The sequence below is a fragment of the Balaenoptera borealis genome (genome assembly GCF_965194805.1).
Source record: "Balaenoptera borealis genome assembly, chromosome: 13".
In the NCBI taxonomy this organism is placed as follows: Eukaryota; Metazoa; Chordata; class Mammalia; order Artiodactyla; family Balaenopteridae; genus Balaenoptera; species Balaenoptera borealis.
This window is the reverse complement of record NC_138870.1, coordinates 15456271-15481546: the sequence shown is the minus strand read 5'-3', so window position 1 is coordinate 15481546 and position 25276 is coordinate 15456271. Positions and strand designations below refer to the sequence as shown.

The 25276-nt window shown below is 32.8% G+C and overlaps 1 protein-coding gene across 5 annotated transcripts in view; it reads left to right on the top strand.

Annotated features, from left to right (window-relative positions):
• RERGL (RERG like) overlaps nt 1-25276 on the top strand; it is a 167857-nt gene that overhangs the window by 93934 nt on the left and 48647 nt on the right. The window contains exon 1 of one of the 5 annotated variants that reach the window (XM_082352019.1): nt 839-5581. The exons of the other annotated variants lie outside the window; for them this stretch is intronic. The gene's annotated coding sequence lies outside the window, so the exon portion shown is untranslated. Of the gene's footprint in view, nt 1-838; nt 5582-25276 lie in introns of those variants that run through there. 5 annotated transcript variants of the gene reach the window in all.

Sequence of the window (25276 nt, the reverse complement as noted above, 5' to 3'; positions counted from 1 at the left end):
ATTGATGGCTCCTTTGTGAAACCGAGCTCACTAAAGAATTAAATAGGCTTTTAATATAAATTTTCAAGAACTCTGTTTAAGAAGTATTAAGTTTCTTAAGAAAACAAAAATATGAGTTATAATTCTAAATTAAATTTCATGTATAAAATGTCAAATTATCATTAGAAGTACTGGACATTAAGTACTTACTAACCTATAATAAATGCTTTTGCTTTGATGTTTATCTTTTTAAATTAAAAATATATTTTAAACTTATATTTCCAATTTATTGTCTTGACTGTTATACATTACAATCATAGAACTGGCAAGTAAATATAACTATATTTTGTCTCTTTAATTTTTATACCTTGAAATATTGCTCTAACATAATTACAGTGGTGATTATACCACAACACTGAAAACAAAGTGGTGCTAGGGTACATTCTTGTTTTGTTTGTGACTTTAATTAGATTGCTGCAGTCTTTTCCTATTATGTGTAAGACTAGCTTTTTGTACTGTATGTATCTACATAATGTATACAAGAACATAAGCATACTCGTTAGAATCGAATCTCAATTTCTGCAACATTCAGACCTTAAATATTCATGGATTAAGCAAAATAAAAGTTTATTTCTTTTTTTTTTTTTTCTTTTTTTTTTTTTTTTAGGTTTTAAGATTCTTACTAGTCAGATATATACTTGTGCGGTGAATAGGGGTGTTGAGTCCAGTTCACTGAGCAAGGAGTAGGTCTTGTCTATTACATATTGGGTTTATGGAACGGTATCTGAGCTAATTTGAAACCCTTGTTTTATGCATCACCCCACCTCACCTTTCCCGTTAAGCAGCCATAGTGTAAACGTTTATTTCTTGATTGGCTATGCTCTGAGAAGTTGTAAGGGAATTGACACCTGTCTTGTTACACTATTTTTCCTACAATCTTGCCCTCACTTCTCTGATGCAGCATGTTTCATTATCACAGAAATGGAAGGGGGAGAAAGGTTGCATTGGACTTACTGCAAGCAAATCACAAAGAGATAATCAAAACTCAGGTTTCTCTGACTTTAAAAACCTGCAGTGCTTTCCATATTCCCACACTGAACTGAGCTGCTAAGCAGTTATTTCAATTCAGATAGAAAAGAAGAAGGAAGAAAACATTACCGGCAGGGTTAACCATGTAAGCAATGGTTCTAACATCATGTTTTCCAGACCCCGATGACTTCTTATAAGTACAACTCACAGAATCCTGTACTGTTCAGGTTCCAAGGTAGCAAAAAGCATAGTGGGAACATTTGAGGTAGAGAAAAAAATTGTTTAAATTTGGCAACTTCATTAAAAAAGCATAGTTTGCCCTGAAGCAGTGCTGAATTATAGTGCTTGATGGTAGTTTGTGAATCCATCTACTCACATATTCTAGGTCAGGGGCATATTTCAGCACCTGCTACATATTTTATTTTGCCTTTTTATAAAAATAAGAAAATGCAAAACAAATCATTGAAAAGCTTTCAGTATCTTGTGAAAGTAAACTTAACAGTCTTTTGAGGGGACATAGAATGTAGAACAGTATTTCTGAAATACCTTAGAGTGGTTCAAGGATCAGGAGAGGCTCGGAACCCTGGCATGGTACTGATTTACAACTTAATAACTTCAGTTTCTAGAAATAAAGTGGAGTTCTTATTTAAAGCCTGAAATTCTACCATTTCCTCTGGATACTAGTAATAATTTAAATTCATGACTTCTGTATTATTCATGCAGCCCAATTTAATATGAACAGTGTTTCTCATGTTCAATGATTATGAAGGGTATGTCTGGAGGGTACACTGAGCTTTATAACAAGCAGATGCTAAAAGTAACTACCTCATGTGCTGCCCTTACGAATCTGAGCCTGAAATATATTACATGTATTTTCATGTATTTGACAACCTGAGTATAAGAGGAAATGAGAATGTTTTTCTTGAAATTTAAAAAAAAACCCTTACTTTAAGAAGATGCATAGTTTAAAAGCAAATATATGAAAAAAAACACTGTTTACAAAAGGAGATTTCTCTTTAGGGCAGGAGTCATATTTTGGAATTTGAGACATATTGATGGTGATTTCTTCAATTTAGGCACTGACATGTTTGTTGATAACAGAGAAACAATGTTTTAGACATTATTACTAACGGAGATCCACTAAAAAAATTAACGCTTTTACAGACATGTCATATAATTCAGTAAGAAAATATGACATGTTGGGAATGCAATTTAAATGCTAACTATTATTTTAGATATTATACTAATATAGTTGTATAAAGAACATTGGACATGACTGGAGATATTAAATATCTGTTGCATAAAATAGGAAACTCCTTTATAAAATTTTGTTTTCAGAATACTTGAGTGATAATTAGTGATTTTTATTTATAAGAATTTGGTATTTATATCAGCCTCCCAGATGGGTAAAATATCACTGTATTAATGAGTATCATTAAAATTATATAATTTTCACTTTTGCCATATTGTTCCCATCATATGATTTTTAAAGAAGTTAATGAGGGGTCTTTGAAGCAACATGACCCTAAAATTACTATGGATAGTTAAGGTTTTATTTGGAATGTGCTAGTAATTATTTTCAAGAGAAAACATTAGTTACTAAACTATGTAAGAATTTTAAAACTATTGTCAAATAGTATTTGAAAACTCTTTAGATGTTCTCAAATATATCAGTTCAAGAATATCTGCTGGTTTAAGCTTATATTCTGAAAAACGTGAAAGTGGTTAAAGACTAATTATATGAAACGTTTATTGTAGTTTTCCAATGGCTCTGATTGTTGGTGAAAATATAGATGGACCTTGTTGGCCAGAAACCTGTGCTCAAATTCTAATTCTTTTTATTTTTTACTGAAGGAGTTTGGTCAAGTTATTTGATTTTTTTGAACCCACATCATCATCTTCAAATTGGAGATAATAACAAATAAATAAACGGTTTTTCATGTAGAGTAAATGAAATAATCTGTATAAGGCCTTGATTCATAATAGGAATTCAGAAAATAATATGTAACTTCTGCCTCCAGTCTTCTTTTATTTAAATTGTTTTCCAGTTTAAAAAGTGTGTTGTGGTAACAGCAAAAACTGGGTTGCAACGCCAGCAGAAAAATAACTGTCTGAAGACTCTGAATATAAAAGTAAAGAAAAAATAAAGAGTAGGCTGATTGAGGAAGGGGGTAAAAATCTGGAGAAGTGGAGAAGTGACCCAAATAGGAGTCACTGATTAAAGAAATTGAATTTGTAGTTTAAACTTTGAACAAAGAAAGCTCTACCCATCCATGGCTTCACTGATGGATTCTTTAAAACATTTGTGTGAACTGGAAAGGACAGAACTCTTTCTAACTTGTTTTATGAGTCCAGCATTATTTTGATACTCAAACCAGGTAAGAACATTACCAGAAAAGAAAACTGCAGGCTAATATTCCTCACGAACATAGTGGTAAAAATCTTCAATGAAATATTAGTATATCAAATTAGCTAACAAATCACAACAGAATTATTTTTAAAAGATAATATATTTGGATTTAGATTTGGATTTGAGCTGAGTTTTCTTACCAAGATGAAGGACAATGTCTATGGTTAGCCAGGTTGGCCTATATTCCCCAAGTCATTAATGAGAGTGCATTAATAACTCTCAAGCATTTGCAATTGCTTAGTCTATAAGTTATTCATACAGAAAATGTTAATATCTAAAAAATCATTGGATGAGATCTCCATATAATCAAGGAGGGGAAGGTCAAAACAGTCCTTTTATATAATCTCTAATGAAATATCCCTACTTATTAGGGCATGAAGGTTGTAATGGAAAAAGGAGCTGGAGACTGAACTGGAAGAAGACTTCAAACGTCAAACAAATGTGATTTGCACTATCCTGTGTCTAAGCTTATTCACTTGGCTGGACTTAACGGTTCCATCCAATGCTTCCATGGTGTTGGTGAACACTGGAAGTTCAAGAAATATATCTAGATTTCTTTCAGACAGAGTGGCTCTGTCTTCTCTAGGTCACCCTGGAATTCAAGATATTCAGAGGTATTAAGTGTGGGTCTCCAACAATAGTCTAGTGAATTGAGTTTTTGAGTTTTGTAGACACCGGACAAGAACTCTTTTAAATGCTAATTGAAATTTCTGAACATGAATATTTTTATTTTAATTTTTAATATAAATCTTTCTAAAATACATAATATGTGCCTCAGACTTCTCAACCTATTCAACATAAAATAATATAACTTAATACCTGCCTCAAAAATTCAGGTCCAAGGTAAAAAATAAATACACACACACACAATTTCTGGATGGCTCAGACATACTATTATAGACATGTTTATAATTATAGCTTTAGGTACAGAGAAATAAATAAGTACAGAGGAGGCCCTGTAGTTTATTTTACTGAAAAAGATCCTGATGTATGTTTTTTTCAAGTAATATATCATATCTCCCCAAAAGTCAGAGTAATTCATTTCTATCACCTCTTCATCCTTCTCCCCACTCCACATATCACATATTACAGAAGTCTTCTATTATTGATTTGTCTTTATGGTGGAATATTGATTGTCCTAGAGGCTTCTTGCCTTACTTCTCTATGCAAATATTTCTAACTTTTGGTTATTCATTGCTGGATCACCTTTTCTTTGATCCCTGCTTCTGAGAACCTTGACTGCCGATGAGCCACACTGTTTTTAGCTATCACTTCTGCCAACAGATTTAATTTAGGGCACCATTTCTATTACCTGATCACTATTTCTCTTCACTTTTCTCCTTCCCTTGTCTGTTTTTGCCAGTAAAACTTCATCTTCCTATTAGTTGTTTTAGAAAGCATTTTATATTTCCAGTTAGCAAACATTAAACATTCAATAATAATAACTTCTGAGTGTTAGTATTTACTTACCTTTGTAATTTAAGAGTGTGGCTTTTGGAATTTGACATGGGTGAGACTTTCCCAAACATTTATTCATTTACTTAATGAATATTTATTGAATTCCTGCTATGAACAAAGGACTGTGCTAGAAGCTGTAAATAAAGTGATCAGTAAGATGGAAATGTTTCATCCTTAAGGGAATTATGGTGGTGGTGGTGATATTGATATTTAATGTTATATAATGTTTTAGAAATTGCTTAATTTTCCTAATCCTCAGTTTATACCTCTGTAATGAGAATAATAATATGTACCACAAGGTTGTACTTGAAATTAAATACGGTTATGTATCAAAAGTGTTCATTTTAGTTGTTAATAATTAAGCACTCAATGAATTATGGTTATTTTTATTAATCTACTGTCATTATTTTATTATGTGCTTTTATATACATATTTCTAAACCTCTTGACAATTCTAGAAGTACTACAGTCATTTCTTTACAGATAAGGTGACGAAAGCTCAGATAAGTTGTATTCTGACCTAGGATCACAGCCAAAATGTTAGAACAGGGTCCTGAATGGTCATGACCTATAGGGTGGGACACCACTCTGTCCACAGTCATTAACCCAGTTGTACTCTGTCCCCTGCAAAGACACAGGCTCTTCCCTCTGTCCTCAGAACCCAGATCAGCTGTCCTCTCCTCCAGGAAGGCTTCCTGTCTCCTAGGTAAAGTGAATATTTTTATTCTATAGTAACTCTATGTACATATTTCAATTGTGCTCTGCCTCTACATCTTCAGATTTTATTAGTTTATTTTCCTGTCTTCTTTTCTTGGCTAGGAGCTTTTTGCAACCCTTAGTCTAACTCTTTATCTGTGTGTCTGCAGTACCTTTCACAATGTCTAGTAGGTAATAGTTTTTTTAATAAATGTGTGTTGAATTGAATTGAAAATAACCATGACATTTATAGCACTTTATATATTGATTAAAAGACATTATACATCTTTGTCTTCGTGGTGAACAGCAAGTCCCTTTCCAAGTTTAGATAACTATCCTTTTTTCTCTTTATTATGTACTTGATGATATCTTGGTTTATTCATAAGTATCTGATAACCTGAAATCCTGACATTTCTTTTTTCCAATATCCCCTTACTCTATCTTTCTGCCTGGTTGAAATTAATAAATCAACATGTTATCTGTCTTGTTAAGGACTGATAACTAAAGCAAGGAACTTGTAATTTCATCATGTTGTGCCTTAAGTATCTAGTCCATCCATCAAAATGCTTAACTTAAACTCCATGTTGTGAATTTACTTCATAGCATATCATGGGGATTGCACAATACTTGTTTACTGTGGAAATGTTAATTTCTTAAGTTTATTGTGTGCTAAGTTGTTTATAGACCATTACAGAGCAAAAACTTCATGTAATACTAGCATTTCCACAGACCAACCTATTTTCCCATATGTCAGTAAGGAAATATCTATGTTATATTAAGCTATTTTGATTTGAGGGCCAATTTATCTTCTGAAAAGTACAGGTTTCAAATTTTAGACTCTACTTTTCTACCACCACCTTACAAACAAATATTAAAATCATCAAAAATTTTTGTAAGAGAAATTTTACACATCCCTCCTCAATTTAAATTCAATATAATTATGATACCTCTTAGAACTAAAATAAATTACCTCTCACTTATTTAACACACCTATTTTGTATCTGGCCTGGCTTTAACTATTGTGAGATGTGGGAGATGGTATAAAAATATTTTGGATAAAAATTCTTTGTATAATACCAGTTGATTTTACTATGCTACAAAATTATAACACATTCATTCAAATATATAGATACAGAATCAATAGAGAAATCATCACACATAAGTATACAAACACAGGGCAATTTTACACACTCACATGTATGGGAATATACTTAGACACATTAAACAAGTACGGATATATCAGCTGCAATAATAATTACCCTACTTACTCCAATATATACTTCACACAGCGCAACTGACATAATATTCCTTTCTTGCTCTTACATTTGTTTCTGCTATTTAGTGCTAAGCAAGTCCACCAGGCAAGGAGAGAGCCTTTAAAATTCTCCTATTAAAACTTTCTTAAATTTTTTACTTACTATTAAAAAAATACTATAATTACATATTATTTCCTTCTCCTTTAGAATATAATTTATTTGTCCATCACTTTTTTTGTTGTTTATCTGTTTTACTAGAGGTTTCAAATAATCAGGTTTTTAAATTATTTTATCTTTCCTCTTGTTTCTTAAAATTAATTTATACTATTTGTTTTGAATATTATTTCTTCCATTTTCTTAAGATGAGGTTGCTTCTGGTTTTTTTTCCAAGTCTCTTGAATTGACTGGTTAACAATTTCAAAATTTCTTGTTAAATTAATGAATGCATTTAAGATTATAAAATTTCGACTAAAAACTATTTAGCTGCATTCTAGGTTTATTGCTATGCATTATTTTTATTGTCTACAATTCTGAAGATTTTGGAAAACCATTATCATTTTTCTTTATGAGTCATTGAGGAATTTATAAATATATGTAATATATTATATATATATATTTTTTGTTTCCAAACCCATAAGACTTTTATCTCTTTTTTAGTTTTTTATCATAATATAATCACATTATGTTGAGAGTAAATAGTCTATATAATATTGAATTTTTTAGTTTTATGGATAATTCCTTCAAGAGTAGCACATAAAAATTATAAAGAAAATGCCTCATAAATGCTTAAAAAATAGTGTCTGTTTGTGAGATATAGGTTCCATATTATATGTTCATTAGAATAACTGTTAATTCAAAGATCCTATAACTTTAATAAATTTTAAGCTATGTCAATAACTTTTTCATAGACATGCATAAAAGCCTCTTTGAATCAAGATTTATAAATTATTCTTGAGAGTATATCAGTTTTTGTTTTATATATTTCAAAGCTATATTTTTATGTGCATAGGAAGCCATGATTGTTGTTATCTTTGTATTTTGTGATATGTAAAATATGATGCAGTATAAAGAATTCCATAATTTTCTGTGTTAACAAGGATTTATTTCTTTCTCATACAAAATATATTGTGGATCTAGTGGATTTCTCAGGGAACCTGTCTTCTGTAACATAAGTCAGCAATTCCAGGTCAAGTGGGCTCCACGTGGCAACCCCACTATGTAAAACTATGCTGTCCAATACAGAAGGACTCATAGTGGTTACTGAGTGCTTGATATGTGGCTATCTGATCAGAGATATGCTATAAGCATAAAATAATTTCAGTTATTATAAAAAATGTTTTTATATTGATTATATATGTTGAAATGGTAATATTTTGCATATATCTTGGGTTAAATAAAATCTATTATTAAAATTAATTTTATTGGTTTCATTTTACTTTTTAAAAATGTGTTAAAAGAAAATTTATAACTAACTATGTGGGTCACACTATATTCCTATTGGAAAGTTCTGATCCAAAGCATATAGCCTCCTTAGTCCTTGTGGCAGGATCAGAGGCAGACTGGAGAATCTTGCATGGGCTTGTCATTGCCTCTCTCATAAGGGGCACACATCTCTTCTGCTCACATTTCAGTACCCAGGACTAGTCACATAGGGCCATCTCACTGCAAAGGAAATGGAAAGTACAAACTTCCATGTGTCCAGAAAGACAGGATAACAAGCTATCTGTGAGCATGTGTAAGCTTAGCGCAATATTTTGATGAATTATGCATTTTGTTGTTAGGTACTGTGTCTGTTTACTTCCCTGCTTTTTACTTTAAATTCAAATTTCTCTCTTTTTATAGTTAATATGTAAGTTTTCTATATTGATCTCTTTTTGATATCATTATATGGGCTCTCTTTTGAAAAGTATTTTTCTGAAGTTTTTTGCTTAATTTGTTTTTTTGTTTTTTTATTTTTCAAATTTTCTATGAGGTATGGATTTATCATAAATCTTGTGAGCAGATTAAATATAGATTTTTTTAAATAGGTGGATATAACTAGTTTATATTTATTATGATTATATATATATGAATTTATTTTGTGTTTTCCATTTGCCAGTTCCATTTTTTATTTTAAAAAAAAAACACACACACATTTCCTTACTCCCTTTTGTTTTATGCATTTGGGTGGACAGATAATGTAATTTCTATCTCTTCCTCATGCTCCTGTTTTTTAGAAGTAATGGAGTATATAACCATTCTTACAATAGTTAGCTTTAAATATATAACATACATACATAACTAAATTTTTTTCTAACACAATCTAAAAGTATGCAACATCATTATTCTCTTTAAAAGACAAAGAAGTTTATTTCTTTACCCAGTATTTGAACAATCTCCCTCTTATTACTATTGATTAGAATCTTGCCTTTATCATTTTTTTTACTCTCTAATTGGCCATAATATGTCTTACAAATCAACTTCTAATTCTATTTATTATTATCATTATTATTATATTTTTATTATTCATCATATTTTTCATATGGCCAGTCCTTACATCTGAGCTCAATTTTCTTCCTGTTTAAATATACATTTTAATGAGTCTTTTATTACATGTCTGTGGACTATAAACTCTCATGCTTTTTATGTCTGAAGGTATCTTTATTTTATTGATATCCTTAAATAATAATGCAGCTAGAAATAGAAATTTCAGTTGAAAGTTGTTTCCTTCAGTACATCGTACCATCGTTTTCTGGTATTTGTTATTGCTGATAGTAAGGATATTGTGAATCTAATTGTCTCTGGATTTTTTGGTGACCTGACTTTCCTCTCCATTTGCATTTATAATTGTTTATCTTTAATTCTTCATAATTTGTAGCTTCAGTATAATCTGACTAGGTGAGAACTTATTTATCCTGGTTGGAACTCAGCCTGCAAGTTTTCTCTCAGGACTTATAAGTTTTCACTGTTTCTTTAGGTGATTTTCTAGTATTCACCCGTGCTTCTTGGATTCTAATTGGAGGTGGGGGTCTCTCGATTTATCCTTCATGTCTCTTAATGCTCTTTTATACTTTTAAAATGTAATTGTCTCTGAATACTGCATTCTGAGTAAATTCCTCATTATCTTCCAGTTTATCAGTACTCTGACTGTGTTGAAGTCTCTGCTGTTGGATATTTTTCTTCTAGAGATAATATTTTGACTTCTCAGATTTTCAATTTATTCACTTTTTCATACATGTATTTGTTATAGTTTATGCCTTTTCAATTTTGGAGAAGATTCTCTAGTGATGCAATTTCTTTATTTAACTTTCTAAAGACTGAACTTTTTTTAATCTTTTCAAAAACTTCAATTATTTTTATTTCATCTGGAGTGAATCCAACATTCAATTGCTGATATTTTGGGCTATCGTTCTTACTGGTGGCTTCAAATACCTTGATTCTTTAACCTGCTATTTCATTTAATAGGCTATCATGAAATTTTCATGTTATTAAATATTCTTCAGATTTTAATTGTTAACATGAATATTATTGCACTCTAGCTCTAATAGGTTTCAAAATTTTTATTAATATAGATTCCAATACACATTTTTATGCATAAAATGTTACAGGTAATAATGTGTATCTTGCTAATTCATAAAAGTTTTCACTTAAAGTGTCTGAGCATATTTAGATATATTTTATTGGGCATATTTCCAATTTGCCTTGAAAATTGTTTCAGTTTTCTCTTCTATATCACAAATTCTATGCCAAACAAGTGAGTTCAAATAAAGTAGAAATATGATGATAACAAGCATTACCAAGACAAGGGATTTTCCCAGAATGACATCACTGATAACCTTAGAGAATTTTCCATTTAATGGCCAAAGCTGATTTGCTAGAAAGAGAATGAATTTAAGAATAAAGAAAGATGCAGTGGTAGAGTTATCAGTTATCTCATTAAACTGGTATCTGAATGCACAGCAATTTAACTTTCAATATTAAATCCAATAGACAGCTCTTATATCTTACTTGACCTCTTTAGTATTATTGCATAATCCATAACTCTTTGTCTTTGACAGTCTTATTTTCTCTGACTTCTTTCTTCTAGAAATATGTAGCTCATATATATTTTTTTAAATAAGAAAGACTAAAGAATCAATAGTCTAAGAATCCAACTACAGAAGTTGAAAAATAAACAGCAACATATAATCAAAGAAAACTGAAGGAGGAAAATGATAAAGGTGAGAAGATAAATTAGTGAAATTAAGTGAGTAAATTAATGAAATTATTAATGAATTAAATTAATGAAATAGATAATTAACATATACGAGAATCAAATTAGACAAAGATTGGTTCAAAGAAAAGACTTTGAATAAACCTCTACTTAAAGTGATCAAAAAAGAGAGAAAAATAATTTTAATTAAGAGTGTAAAAGGAAACATCAGCATCGATAGTTCAGGTGTCAAAAGGCGTTAAGAAAATTTTATGAACAAGTTTAGCCTAATATATTTGAAAATCTAGATGAAATTGACAAATTCCTTTAAATACAGAATTTACCAAAACTAAGAAGAGATGAGAAATTTTCAGTCATTTACAAACTCTTAAGAAAATGAAACCATTATTAAGGTCTTCAAATGCAATAACCTCCAGTCTTTCTCAGTGAATTCCACTGAACATTGAAGGGGGAAATCTTCCCATAGAGTCAAAAAAGAGAGAAAGCTTTTTAACTCATTACAGAAGGCAGCATTTGGTATCAAGCAAGACTTGTTACAAAAACCTAACAAGGACTTTTCAAGAAAGGATCATTACATGTCAATTTTACTTAAGACTATAAATGCAAATATCCTAGAAAAAACATTAAAATACCCAATCAAACTGTGTATAAAAAGCCTAATATGTCATGGGAAAGTTGAGCTTATATTAAGAATTCAAGGATTTTTTTTTGACATTCTTTGATCAAACACATTCTTTGATTCACCACATTAGTAGAATAAAGGAGAAACTTATTTGATTATTTCAACAGATGCAGAAAAAGCATTTGAAAAAAATCAATATCTGTTCATGATAAAGCTTCTTAGTAAAGTAAGAGCAGAGAGAAGCTTGCTTAATTTAAATTGTGTGTGTGTGAAAACCTACTGCCAATCTCAAAGCTGGTGGTGATACATTGATAGCTTTCTCTGTAATACTGTGAATGAATAAAGGAGCCATCACTTCCGTTCAAGACTGGACTGGCTGATGAAATAAAGCAGGAAAAAGAAATTTATAAAACAGAGTTATAGGATTAGACAAAAATAATATTGTCAATATTTTGGAAAATATGCCTTTGTATATAAACTCTAAAGATGATTTTTTTTTTTTTTTTTTTGCAACACTGTGTGGCTTGTGGGATCTTAGTTCCCCAACCAGGGACTGAATCCAGGCCATTGCAGTGAAGCACTGAGTCCTAACCACTGGACCACCAAGGAATTCCCTAAAGATGATTATTTTAATTCATAAGGTAATATAGAAGTTTCTGGATATCAGGCAAAACTTCAATTATATTTTCATAGTCCAGCATCAGATAATTAGAAAATTCAATTTATTAGAGAAATCCTTGCAGTGCTGAAATATACAACTCCTTCTGATATCCAAAAAGATGCATTCAAAAATGTTCTGAGATCCATACCATATAATACAGGAATTCCACTCCTGGGTCTATAAACAAAGAAGATGAAAACATTAATTCGAAAAGATATATGCACCCCAATTTTTATAGCAGCATTATTTATACCAGCCAAGATGTGGAAGCAACCTAAGTGTCCATCAACAGATGAATGGATAAAGAAGATGTGGTATGTATACACAATGGACTATGAACTACTCAGCCATAAAAAAAGAGTGAAATTTTGCCATATAACAAAAAAAGAAACAGAATCACAGATATAGAGGACAAACTAGTGTTTAGCAATGAGGAGAGGGAAGGGGGAGGGGCATGATAGAGGTAGGAGGTACAAACTATTATGTGTAAAATAAATAAGTTGCAAGGATATATTGTACAGACAGGGAATATAGCCAATATTTTATAATAACTATGAATGGAGTATAACCTAAAAAAATTGCTCTGAATAATAACAAAGACTGGTTAAAACTCAAACTATAAGCAAAATTCAATTTAAGATGTATTTATAAAGCCCTTTAGAGTAAAAACTAAATGGATCAAGGTGGTCCCTGCAAATGTGTTCATTGCAGAAAAAGGCTCAGAACAAAGAGACTAAGAGTTTGGCTCCCCCAAAGTTATCTTAATAACTTCAGAGAGAGCTCTGTCTTGAAAATAATTGTGGCCATTATAATTGACACATTAGCAACATTTAGTTAATTACAATAAAATGGAAAAGGGCCAATAAAGTGTTTGAGAGAATCCTACTGCCAAAGTGCAATCCGCCTGAATTAAGAAAGTGAGGCTCTTCAAGGTACATAATGACCTTAGATTTCCTAAATTTCTACTGGCAAGAAGCATTGCTCTGAAGATGTGGATGAGGAGTACAAAAAAAGGAATACCCAGAAAGTGAAATCAAAAGAACAAAGATTGGAGAGCTACTCCTAGGGAACAAGACAACAGTATTCTAACTAAGGAACATTGCTTATCTTCCAGATAAGCTCTCTTGTAAAATTTGCCAGCATGAATACACAATTGCTGTGGATCAATGATTGCTATGTGCCTCCCTTTCCTATTTCTAAATGGGAGTGTTTGCTATACTACAAAGCTACAGTAATCAAAACAGTATGGTACTGGCACAAAAACAGAAATATAGATCAATGGAACAGGATAGAAAGCCCAGAAATAAACCCATGCAACTATGGCCAATTAATCTATGACAAAGGAGGCAAGGATATATAATGGAGAAAAGACAGCCTCTTCAATAAGTGGTGCTGGCAAAACTGGACAGCTACATGTAAAAGAATGATATTAAAACACTCCCTAACACTGTACACAAAAATAAACTCAAAATGGATTAAAGACCTAAAGGTAAGGCTGGACACTTTAAAACTCTTAGAGGAAAACGCTGGCAGAACACTCTTTGACGTAAGTTGCAGCAATATCTTTTTTGATCTGCCTCCTAGAGTAATGAAAATAAAAATAAAACCAAATGGGACCTAGTTAAATTTAAAAGCTTCTGCAGAGCAAAGGAAACCATAAACAAAACTGAAAAACAACCTACAGAATGGGAGAAAATATTTGCAAATGAAGCAACTGACAAAGGATTAATCTCCAAAATATACAAACATGCAGCTCTATGTCAAAAAAACAAACAACCCAATCCAAAAATCGGCAGAAGATCTAAATAGACATTTCTTCAAAGAAGACATACAGTTGGCCAAAAAGCACATGAAAAGATGCTCAACATCACTAATTATCAGAGAAATGCAAATCAGTACTACAATGAGGTATCACCTCACACTGGTCAGAATGGCCATCATCAAAAAGTCCACAAACAATAAATGCTGGAGAGGATGTGGAGAAAAGAGAACCCTCTTGCACTGTTGGTGGGAATGTAAATTGGCACAACCACTATGGAAGTTCCTTAAAAAACTAAAAATAGAACTACTATATGATCCTGCAATCACACTCCTGGGCATATACCCTGAGAAAACCATAATCCAAAAAGATACATGAACTCCAGTGTTCATTACAGCACTATTAACAATAGCCATGATGTTGTAAGCAACCAAAATGTCCATTGACAGAAGACTAGATAAAGAAGATGTGGTGTGTGTATATATATGTATATATATATATATATATATACATATATATACACACACAATGGAATATTACTCAACCATAAAAAAGAATGAAATGCCATTTGCAGCAACGAGGATGGACCTAGAGATTATCATACTAAGTGAAGTAAGTCATACAGAGAAAGAAATATGTCATATGCTATCACTCATATGTGGAATCTAATTGAAAAATGGTACAAATGAACTTATTTACAAAACAGGAACAGTCTTACAGATATCAAAAACAAACTTATGGTTGCCAAAGTGGAAACGTGGGAGTGAGGGATAAATCAGGAGCTTAGGATGAACATACACACACTACTATATATAAGATAGATAACCAAAAAGACATACTATATAGCACAGGGAACTCTACTCAGTATTCTATGATAACCTATAAGAAAAAAGAATCTTAAAAAAAATGAATATATGTATATGTATAACTGAATCACTTTGCTGTACAGCTCAAACTAACACAACATTGTAAATCAACTATACGCCAATAAAGTTAAAATTTAAAAATAATTTCTAGAAAGATATATTTTACATGGAGCCTGCATGATGCAAATCTAAGTGTATTACTTTCCTTACCTGTTATCAAAGTCTGTGAAGAGGTGCAATTATACTCTTGTTCTAGACAGTAAAATAATAAAATAAAACAAATAAATAAATGGGAGGGTTTGTTGTGATTATTATGACTATACTTCAGAGAGTGTCACCTTATGTACAGTTTCACATGCTGTATTCTCATTTTATTTCTTTGGAATTTATGGGAGTGTATCAGCCTGGGTTAAGTCAGGAAAGCAGATGCCACTCTATGTATTCCAAGAGATATTAGTTTTAATAAAAGGACTTGGAGATTTACACATCCATTGAAATGGACTGGGAAGTAAAGTTCAGAAAAAATGCCACTAGAGGTTACAAAAATGACATTGCAGTCAATGATCTCAGCTGCCTCAAATGGCTTATTTGCAGAAGCTCACTTAGATGTTATCAACTTGAATGATATCAGGTAATCCTGCCTATTCCAGGTGCTTATAGCACTGAGATGGATGGTTTTACAGATATCATTTTGGAAGTCTCTGCAAACCTTCTATCTACTTCTTGCCTATATCCCTGCTTGCAGCTGCCATCAGAAATTAAAGGCCTTTCTTTTTCTTATGCTTTTCAAATCTCAAGTGAGTGTCTCTCCTTGTCAGATCTTGACCTAAGAACACACTGGAAGGGGATTCTCCTATGATTCAGAGGAGAATGTGAGGAGTATTAGGATGTAGAGTTAACAACAAGACAATCTGATAAATGGGAAAAATAAAAAATATGATGTATAGGGAAGACGCACGTGATTACTTTAGGATGTTTCACTAGTTCAAATTCTTAGCGTTTGACACTTATAAATGTAAGCCTGAAACAAGTCATTTCTTTAATATAATTAGAAATCATCAATGCAGTCTCTTTGATATCAAGATTTTTTTCCATGATTTCAATTTTATTTTGCTTTTATGTATTTTACCATTTCATATAATAAAACTATCTTTTAAAATAATCTTTACAAAATACATTTTTTATAGCTTCACATCTTTTCTCAAAGTGGTGTTAAGTATATAAACAAGCAATCACTTATTCTTTTTTTTTCTTTTTATTTTATATTGGAGTACAGTTGATTAACAATGTTGTGTTAGTTTCAGGTGTACAACAAAGTGATTCAGTTATACATATACATGTACCTATTCTTTTTCAAATTCTTTTCCCAAGTAGGTTACAGAATATGGAGCAGAGTTCCCTGTGCTATACAGTAGGTCCTTGTTGGTTACCCATTTTAAATATAGCAGTGTGTATGTGTCAATCCCAAACTCCCTAACTGTCCCTCCCCACCACCCTTCCCCCTGGTAACCATAAGTTCATTCTCTAAGTCTGTGAGTCTGTTTCTGTTTTGTAAATAAGTTCATTTGTTTTTTAGATTCCTCATATAAGCAATATCATATGATATTTCTCTTTCTCTGTCTGACTCACTTCACTCAGTATGACAATCTCTAGGTCCATCCATATTGCTGCAAATGGCATTATTTCATTCTTTTTAATGGCCGAGTAATAGTCCATTGTATATATGTACCACATCTTCTTTATCCATTCTTCTGTCGATGGACATTTAGGTTGCTTCCATGTCTTGGCTATTGAAAACAGCACTGCAATGAACATTGGGGTGCATGTATCCTTTCAGACCATGTTTTTCTCCAGGTATATGCCCAGGATTGGGATTGCAGGATCATATGGTAGCTCTATTTTTAGTTTCTTAAGGAACCTCCATACTGTTCTCCATAGTGGCTGTACCAATTTATTGATACATTCTTACCAACAGTGTAGGAGGGTTCCCTTCTCTCCACATCCTCGCCAGCATTTATTGTTTGTAGACTTTTTTGATGATAGCAATTCTGACTGGTGTGAGGTGATATCTCATTGTAGTTTTGATTCGCATTTCCCTAATAATTAGCATTGTTGAACATCTTTTCATGTACTTCTTGGCCATCTGCATGTCTTCTTTGGAGAAATGTCTATTTAGGTCTTCTGCCCATTTTTTGATTGGGTTGTTTGTTTTGATGAAAACTGGACAGCTACATGTAAAAAAAATGAAATTAGAATATTCTTTAACACCATACACCAAAATAAACTCAAAATGGATTAAAGACCTAAATGTGAGACCGGACACTATAAAACTCTTAGAGGAAAACATAGGCAGAACACTCTCTGACATAAATCGCAGCAATATCTTTTTTGATCCATCTCCCAGAGTAATGGAAATAAAAACAAAAATAAACAAATGGGACCTAATTAAACTCAAAAGCTTTCACACAGCAAAGGAAACCATAAACAAAATGAAAAGACAACCCACAGAATGGGAAAAAATATTTCCAAAGGATGTGACCAGCAAGGGATTAGTTTCCAAAAGATATCAAGATATTTTGTTACTGTATTTTGATATATAACCATTCTGCAATTTGTTATCAAGGACAGACAAGGGAAGTCCAAATGCTAAAACTCCACACACCCAAAAAAAAATTGTTGTGTGTAAACATAAGAGACAAGCCAGTACAAGACAGTAATTTCAGGTCAAGAATTTTAAGGGTGAAATGGCAATATTGGCCAAAGCTCTAGTTGATTCATTTATTCACACTGCTATTTTAAACTATCTCATAGATTTTAACATTAATTTGGAAAATCACTCTTTAATGGGATTTCAACAGTTATATATTCTTGGAATCTCATATTTGCTTTCAAAACACTAAAAACAAACAAACAAAAATTAAAACAAGAACTCTTTAGCTTTTGCTTTGGGAAACTGAAGAATGTTTATACTCTGTGAGCCAAAGATTTGTTTTTAAAGAGTAATGTCACCCTCTTGTGGTGTTTTAAGATATTGCTTCTAAAGATATTAAAGGGTATTTTTATATCTATGAATAATATGAAGGTACTACGTTTTTCAGTACTTGCCTCTCAGTCAGGATGAAATGTATTTAGCCAATGCATGAGCACTTTTGTTTCAATCTTTATATAAATAACTGCTTCAAAGCAGATTTAAAAATTATTTTCTATTTTAGAAAATTCTCATTACATGGAAGGCTTTTAGTAATAAGCTGAATATCACTTAAAACTTATTTGTTTGTTTTTGATTCTTGTCCTGCTTCTCCCATATAAATGTAAGTTGCATAAAATAGAGACATTGTCTTGTCTCCTGAGTCTAGAGTAGTGCATAGTCGGCCAACAAATACCTGATGAGTCAATGAATGCAAATGTGAGTGAATGGATGCTTGTTATCTTTTGTAAATATTTCAAGATAAATCTGTTCCAGAATTTTCCTGGTTTTCTAACAAACTAAGCAAGGCAGAACTTATTTTTGTTTTTGTTGTTTCAAACAACCAAATTGGTATGCTCTGAGAGATTTGTGTTTTTGTTTTGTTTTGTTTTTTATCAAGGAGTTTGTAAAGTGACCTAGTTCAGTAATATATTGATAACTTGATTTTAATTAATTATATTTAGAAAATATGTAAGTTTGTTACTGAATTTATTTGGCTCACCGTGTGATACAATGTAGTGGAAAAAGTGTAGCCTTTGGAGTCGGCGAGACCAATTTCCACTTCTAGCTTTGCTGCTACTGTGATTTGGGGGAACTAACAAACTTTCTGAGCCTTGGTTTTTCTCTTTTGATATTGGAGATAATAATAAACTCCTTCATAGCACATGGACAGGCTAGAAATGTGAGCTTTTATAATTTGAATATAATTTTTATTAGTTTTTATTAATTTTATTAAGTTGAATTATTCAAAACCCCCAAGTGAATCAGTCACCAAACATTTAAGGATGATATATTTTGTCGAGTGTCATGCTTGGCCTAAATGGGGAAAGTACAAACATGTAGGACCTATTCTTCGTTTTCAAATGCTTATAATTAATACTTGAAAAAATATTTAGGAACAACAAATTAATATTATTTATTCTGGATTGAAACTCCAGTTAAGTCCAAGCCCTGACATTTATTAAAATAAGTTTTAACTAATATAATTTTAGGAACCTTCTAATATAAGTAATTAGTATTTTAGTATCATATTTTAGAAACATACAATGTCATTATTTTTAATAAATGTGATATATTTTCAATCATACAAAGTACTTTTCTTTAATCCTTCAAAAATTAGGTCATGATCATGCTGAGTAAGCAGAACTCATGACATAATAACATCCCTATTTTTTTGCCTGCCATCATCCCTTTAAAAGTATTCAGTTGGGGTAAATACTCCTTGGCCCGTATGAAAGTTTTGAGGGGGTCCCTTGTTTTTTGGTTTTTTTTTTTTTTACTACTTGCTTATAGGTAAGTCTTTCAAGACATTTTAATTTGCAAATGCTATCTTAACTTAGTAGTATGAAAATAAAAACATCAAACTTGATTTGGGAATTGTCCTTCTTGCCTCAGTGCTAGTCCAGATTTTCCACAGCTCGCTTAAAGTTTGGCTTCTTCCATGTTCAAAAGAAGAGGGAGGGAGGGCAGGTAAGGTGATTGGATAATCTCTGTGGATACTTTCCTGCTTCCCAGTCCTGGCAGCTGGTTTAAGCTAACTCTCTGCAGGGCTCTTTGAGGGATTTTTGCTGTCTTTCTCACTTGAGGTTCCCTGTTGTGTATGACTGTTTGTGACTCCCAGGATATCAGGAATTATACCTCCAGCTTCTTTCTGCTCCCCAGTTATGTGAGACTCTTATCCCTGGGAAATATTTGTGCAACTCATGTCTGAAAACTCTGAGTGTAGATCTATCTCATGGCAATAGTATTCCTTAAATCTGCCCCCAAAATAGTCCATCAGCTTTTTCCTTGGTTTCTAGATTTTCCAGGCAGGAGTCATGCCCTAGTTCAAAGGTAGCTTTGGCTTTCTCAGACATTAGTCAGGCCCCATTCACCTATGCCTACAAACCTCCGGGAATAGACTTCTAACTGAGGCCTCCATAGAGTCCTCCTTCTATGGCTTGAAATAGAGAGAGGATCTCATGCCTCCCCTTTGACAAGGGGGAAGGCTCACAGTGAGGCAAAAGCCCTCATCAAGAAAATTTCTTTGTGATGTTTTCATTTGACTATTTTATATTCTCAAAGTAGGTGCGAGGGTTCAAGAATCCTAGACCCAGTTATCTTTTGGAAGATTATATTTTGGTGTGGCAACTTATGGTGGAATTTCATATCTAATGTCACTTCTGCTTCAGTGTCAAATTATATTTTAACACTCGGTTATACATCTTTGATCTGAAGTATCAAACTCTGCTGTGGGAAACTTTAATACCCTAGTAAGCAAACAGCTGCTTCAATGTTACATCTTTTCCAAGATCTGGATAAAACTAAACCTAGGGGACAGAATTAATTTCTAGCATCATCTTTTAGTCCTGTTTCTCAATATCAGTGTATATGCAGTTGAAGTTTGATTTTAAGGTAAATGATTTTACAAACTGTGTTATAGATAACTTACATGCAAAAAGTCATTTCTGCCCATTTGAAAGAAAAGGTCTGTTACAGAAGATTACCAAAGGTCAAGTAGAGAAAACATACTTGATGTTTACAAGAGACTATCAACTGCATAAGTGGACATTTAATGATATGTGAATCCAGTAGCAGAAATGAGAAATTCTGTGTGAAATGTAATGATATAAACTAAATTACAGAATAAAGCTAAAAGAGCTTAATCAGGAACATTTATAAGTACAGTGAGTCGTTAAACTGCCAACTGTCTGAAAGAGCCAAGGCAGCAAGGACATCTTTTGCCCTTTTATAGAATTCTCTAGGGACAAATCTTATTGAGGAGATTTTAGAAGAAAAAAAAATCAATAGACTTTTAAAATTCTGAAGTGCTTATTTGGCTGAATTAATTTTTTTTTTTTTAAAGAATTTAAGGGAAAAGATAAGGCAACTTAATTAAATGATCACAAGTTTTCACAATAATAAATATTAACACATACTGAAACTATCTTTATTGGTCATCATAGGGCCATCTCTCTTCTTTTCTGTGATTTTCCCATATTGATCCAAATATAATTTAAGGCAGCTAGATAATAAGACCAAATTTGCACTAGATTTCTTCTATTTGCATTTTTCTGATAATTAGACCCAAAATGAGTTTAAAGGGAGTTGGGTAATAGGAAATTTTGGACTGGAGTAAGTCATATTAGGCAAAGTCTACTTATTTTAACAAAACCAAATCAATTATTTCATATTCCCTGTTAGAGTAAAAAGCCCTAAGTTTTATATATATATTATATAGATATTTATATATATATTTCATTACTATGAAAACTGAAATGCAAAAATCAAAGTACAACAATCAGCATACACAGTGGTGGTACAAGTGAATTTTGATTAATCAGAGGACAGCTCTCCATGAGCTCCTACAAATGAAAGCATTTTTATAGTTGAACATATTTACAAATGGGTCATCCAAACCATCATGCATATTGAAGAAAAGGTTTGATATTCCCTAACATAGGAAAATCCTGAGACCTGTTTAAGAAGGAAAAAATTTGATTTGTTCTCTCAGAACTATTCTTAAAGCCAAATCACCCTTTCAAAGAACAAAATTATTGTTTGTCAATGAAAGTAAAGACACTAAAGTTATGATTGTTTAATGGTAAATTTTAAAACTGCAGTGCTGGATAATTATAACACAAACATGTCCAATTACTTGTTACTTGTTAGACAGTATAACTAGGCAGTCTACATCCCGAAGAGAAAGCAGAGGATGTTTCTTGTCTTGGTGACCTGATTAAGATAAGAAGGAAGGTTAGAGGATCTGAATAAGATCATGGTCCATGTCTGTGAGCTACAATCATGATAGACTTTTCCAGTGGGAAAATGAGACGGCTAGAAACGCCTCGTGACATGTAGATGAGGTCACTTGGCTATAGTCCTCAGTTTATTTTGCTTTCCATAAATTTAAAAATCTGTACCTGATAAATTTAAAATATGTAACAATACTTTCTGTGATCATGTACACTCTGTAATATTTACCTAGAAACCTACCCCTCATTCATAGCTCTCTCACCTTTTGGAACCACTGATTTTTTCTCCTCTGTTTCTAAAAAGAAATTATAAGAGGTAGCTACCTCTGGAAAAGGTAGTTGTAGCTTCCCAAATCCCATGCTCTTAATCACCACTGCTGTATCATACTAAGTTCAGTTACTCACTATTTTAACTGAGCCATAGTTTCCCCAACTCTGGTTTTCACCTTCACCACAAATAATACACATATATTTTCCCCAGAGTGAGCCTCAGTTATCAGTCAACTATTACTGTGAAATAGTTAGAAAATCTCAGTGGCATACAACAATAGGATTTACACTTCGTCTCTGAAGCTCAGTTGAGGTAGTTCTCTGATTTTTGACTCAGATGGGTAGCTGTGTTTCCAGCTGTATGTCTGCCTGGGCATAGCTCCCTGTTGACACTTGGGCTCACTTCTGCTATTCATGTGTCAAGGGGTACAAGTTTCTTCTCATCAAAGTGTCATAAATGCAAGAGGGCAAGGTCCCTGTGCAAGTCCATTTCAAGGATTTTCTTTGGCCAAAGCAAATCATACGTCTAAGTCCACCATCAGTGGGGAGTGAATATTTGGTGAATAATCCCAATAATCACAGCTTTCTTATTCTAATCACTACTGACATATAAAAAAATTACCCCCAAATAAGTGATTAAAAAACAAATTCCTTTTGCTGATGATTTTGTAGGTCAGGAATTTGGGAATGGTTTGTCTGCCCTGTTTTTGTTTGGAGTATCTCAGTGGTCATAGTCAGATGATAGCTGAGGCTGAAATCATTTGAAGTTTTTACTGGACTGGATGTCCAAGGTAACTCACTTGCATAGCTGCCCATTGATGCTGGTTGTTGGCTAAAAATTCAAGTGGGCAGTTGCCTGCAGAGCTTATATGTGACCTCTTCAGCATGAAGGTCTTAGGGTAGTGGGACCTTTATATGACAGATTCCAAGCAGAGTCAGAGGGACTGGGGAGAGAGTGGCAAAGTAAGGGACAGAAAAAGCCTTACTCGATTGCCTTGTGATTGCAGGATATTAAAATTCTCCAGTCTTAGTAGGTGGTTAAAGCTGCCGTGTGTGTGTGTGTGTGTGTGTGTGTGCGCGCACGCGCGCGTGCACGCACATAGACATTTTCAGATTGTTAGAGATACTTTACTGTTAGAATATTCTTAAAGTTTTCTTTTAAAGGGTGATATATGTCCTCTGGAAGACACTTACAGGACTCTACTTTCATCACTTGCCATCTACCAATAGTACTGTTTAAGTTGAGGATATTTCCCTCGGTAGAAAGCCCTTCAAAAATGACCTCTTGGCAACCTTCCACAAGGTCCAGTTAAGGTCTGCAGAAAACAAAAACCTCTGACATGCTGCTGGTGGACAGCTCAACTGGCTTCCATTATAGCTACCTCTAATCACTTTGTGAGGGTCCAACACAGCCTTTCCTCTTAAGACCACTTCCTTCTGTTTGGCCCTATGCCACTACGATGCAGCAAACCAGAAAGTGGCCTCAGGGACAGAGTCAGGTCAATGTGGAGCCTACCTTGTATATTTCCCTTGTTTCAAGGATCACAGTCCCTCAGTTCCTGAGTGTGTTGGTTGCTTTCCAGTGCCATCAAATAGTTTGTTCCCCCTCAGCTTTTCCAATTGTTAGTAAATGAGGGTTAGGTAGATTCAAGCTACTCCATCATACACAGAAGCAGAAGTCAAATCTTTATATCCTGTTCTCTGTGCCTTGGTATTGTCTAGGTGGCAACTCAGGGTCCCAATTTTTTAGCAACTACATTCAGGACTTAATCTGGAACAAGCACTTGCTTATCTCTGCAATTTCTTCCTTGTTCCTTTCAAAATTACTGCTTTCATTAAGTTAGCAACATGTTTAAATAATTATTCTTAGTATATTTTATTTGATATTGTAGTTTTATCAATGGAGAGAGTTGTTTGGGTAATTCTAATCTGCCATATTAGATTAGACTGGAAACAGAAGTGCTAAATCTATATCCATGCCTGAATTGTGGATCTAAAAAGTAAACATAAGCATATTACTCCCATGTTTAACACTGATCAGTACCTCTCCAAATCCTTCCAAATTCTAAATTCCTCAAATGGCATACATCACCACACTTAAATGAGCGGGTCTTGCCAGCCTTGCTAGCATCATTTTGAACAACGTTTTTTCCTTCCTTTTTGACAGCACAAAATCACCTGTGCTCAGACATACCATGCTGCCTCATAGCCCGGTACCTTCACTTTTGCTGCCTCATTTTTTTAGGAAAACTTTGCAATTTTACTCTCTTCTTCTGATAAATAAAGCCACGCATTTAAAGTACCAACTCGAGGAAGCCTTTTCTAGCAATTCTCCAAGACACACACACAGACACGCACACTTGCATATATCTCTTATCAGTGTTTTCGCTACAGTTACAGATCCTGGACCATGGACTTTCCGGTCTTTTTTGAGTGTATATGTTCTTTCTCAAACAACATTTTACACATCTTAAAATTTTAGGATGGTCCTTTTACTTCTGTTTTGCTACATATTACAGTTGCATCACACATAAACCCAGATATTTGGTTTTAATAATCACCACTGGAGAAATAGTGCCTGACATTAATTCAATCAGTATATGTTACCTTTTTTAACTTTCTCGCTCATATTGACACAATAAACCACTTTAAAAAAAAAAAACCACTTAAACCATTGTATATTAAATTCTTGAAATTGTTTTTTTTAATTGAATGAAAATTGAAAAAGTAGCATAGCACAATCACCATTGATCTTCATAAGATCAATGTTAGACTGCTCCAGAGGGCAACTGGACATTCAGCTACTTGATTTAAAATATTTTGCAAAATATTCACCAAGCATGAATATAACTTAAAAAGAAATGTAACCTGTACAAGACAGTATAGATGATGACACTTATTAATTCCTTTTTTGTCCCAAAGGAGACGTCAAAAGAGGTGGTCATCCATATCAAATAACAGTTTCCTTTATGATCATACTGACCATACGCTTGCTTTGGTTAGCCCATATTTTCTGTTTTCATAAAGTATAACTAGATGTATGCTGGGAAATTTATGCCATTCTTAGCAGATTTTAAACTATGTTAGTAAGCTTTGTATTTGACACAAAAAGGGTTATTTTCAGCGTGTGGTTTAATCTTGCTATCTATTCATGTAAA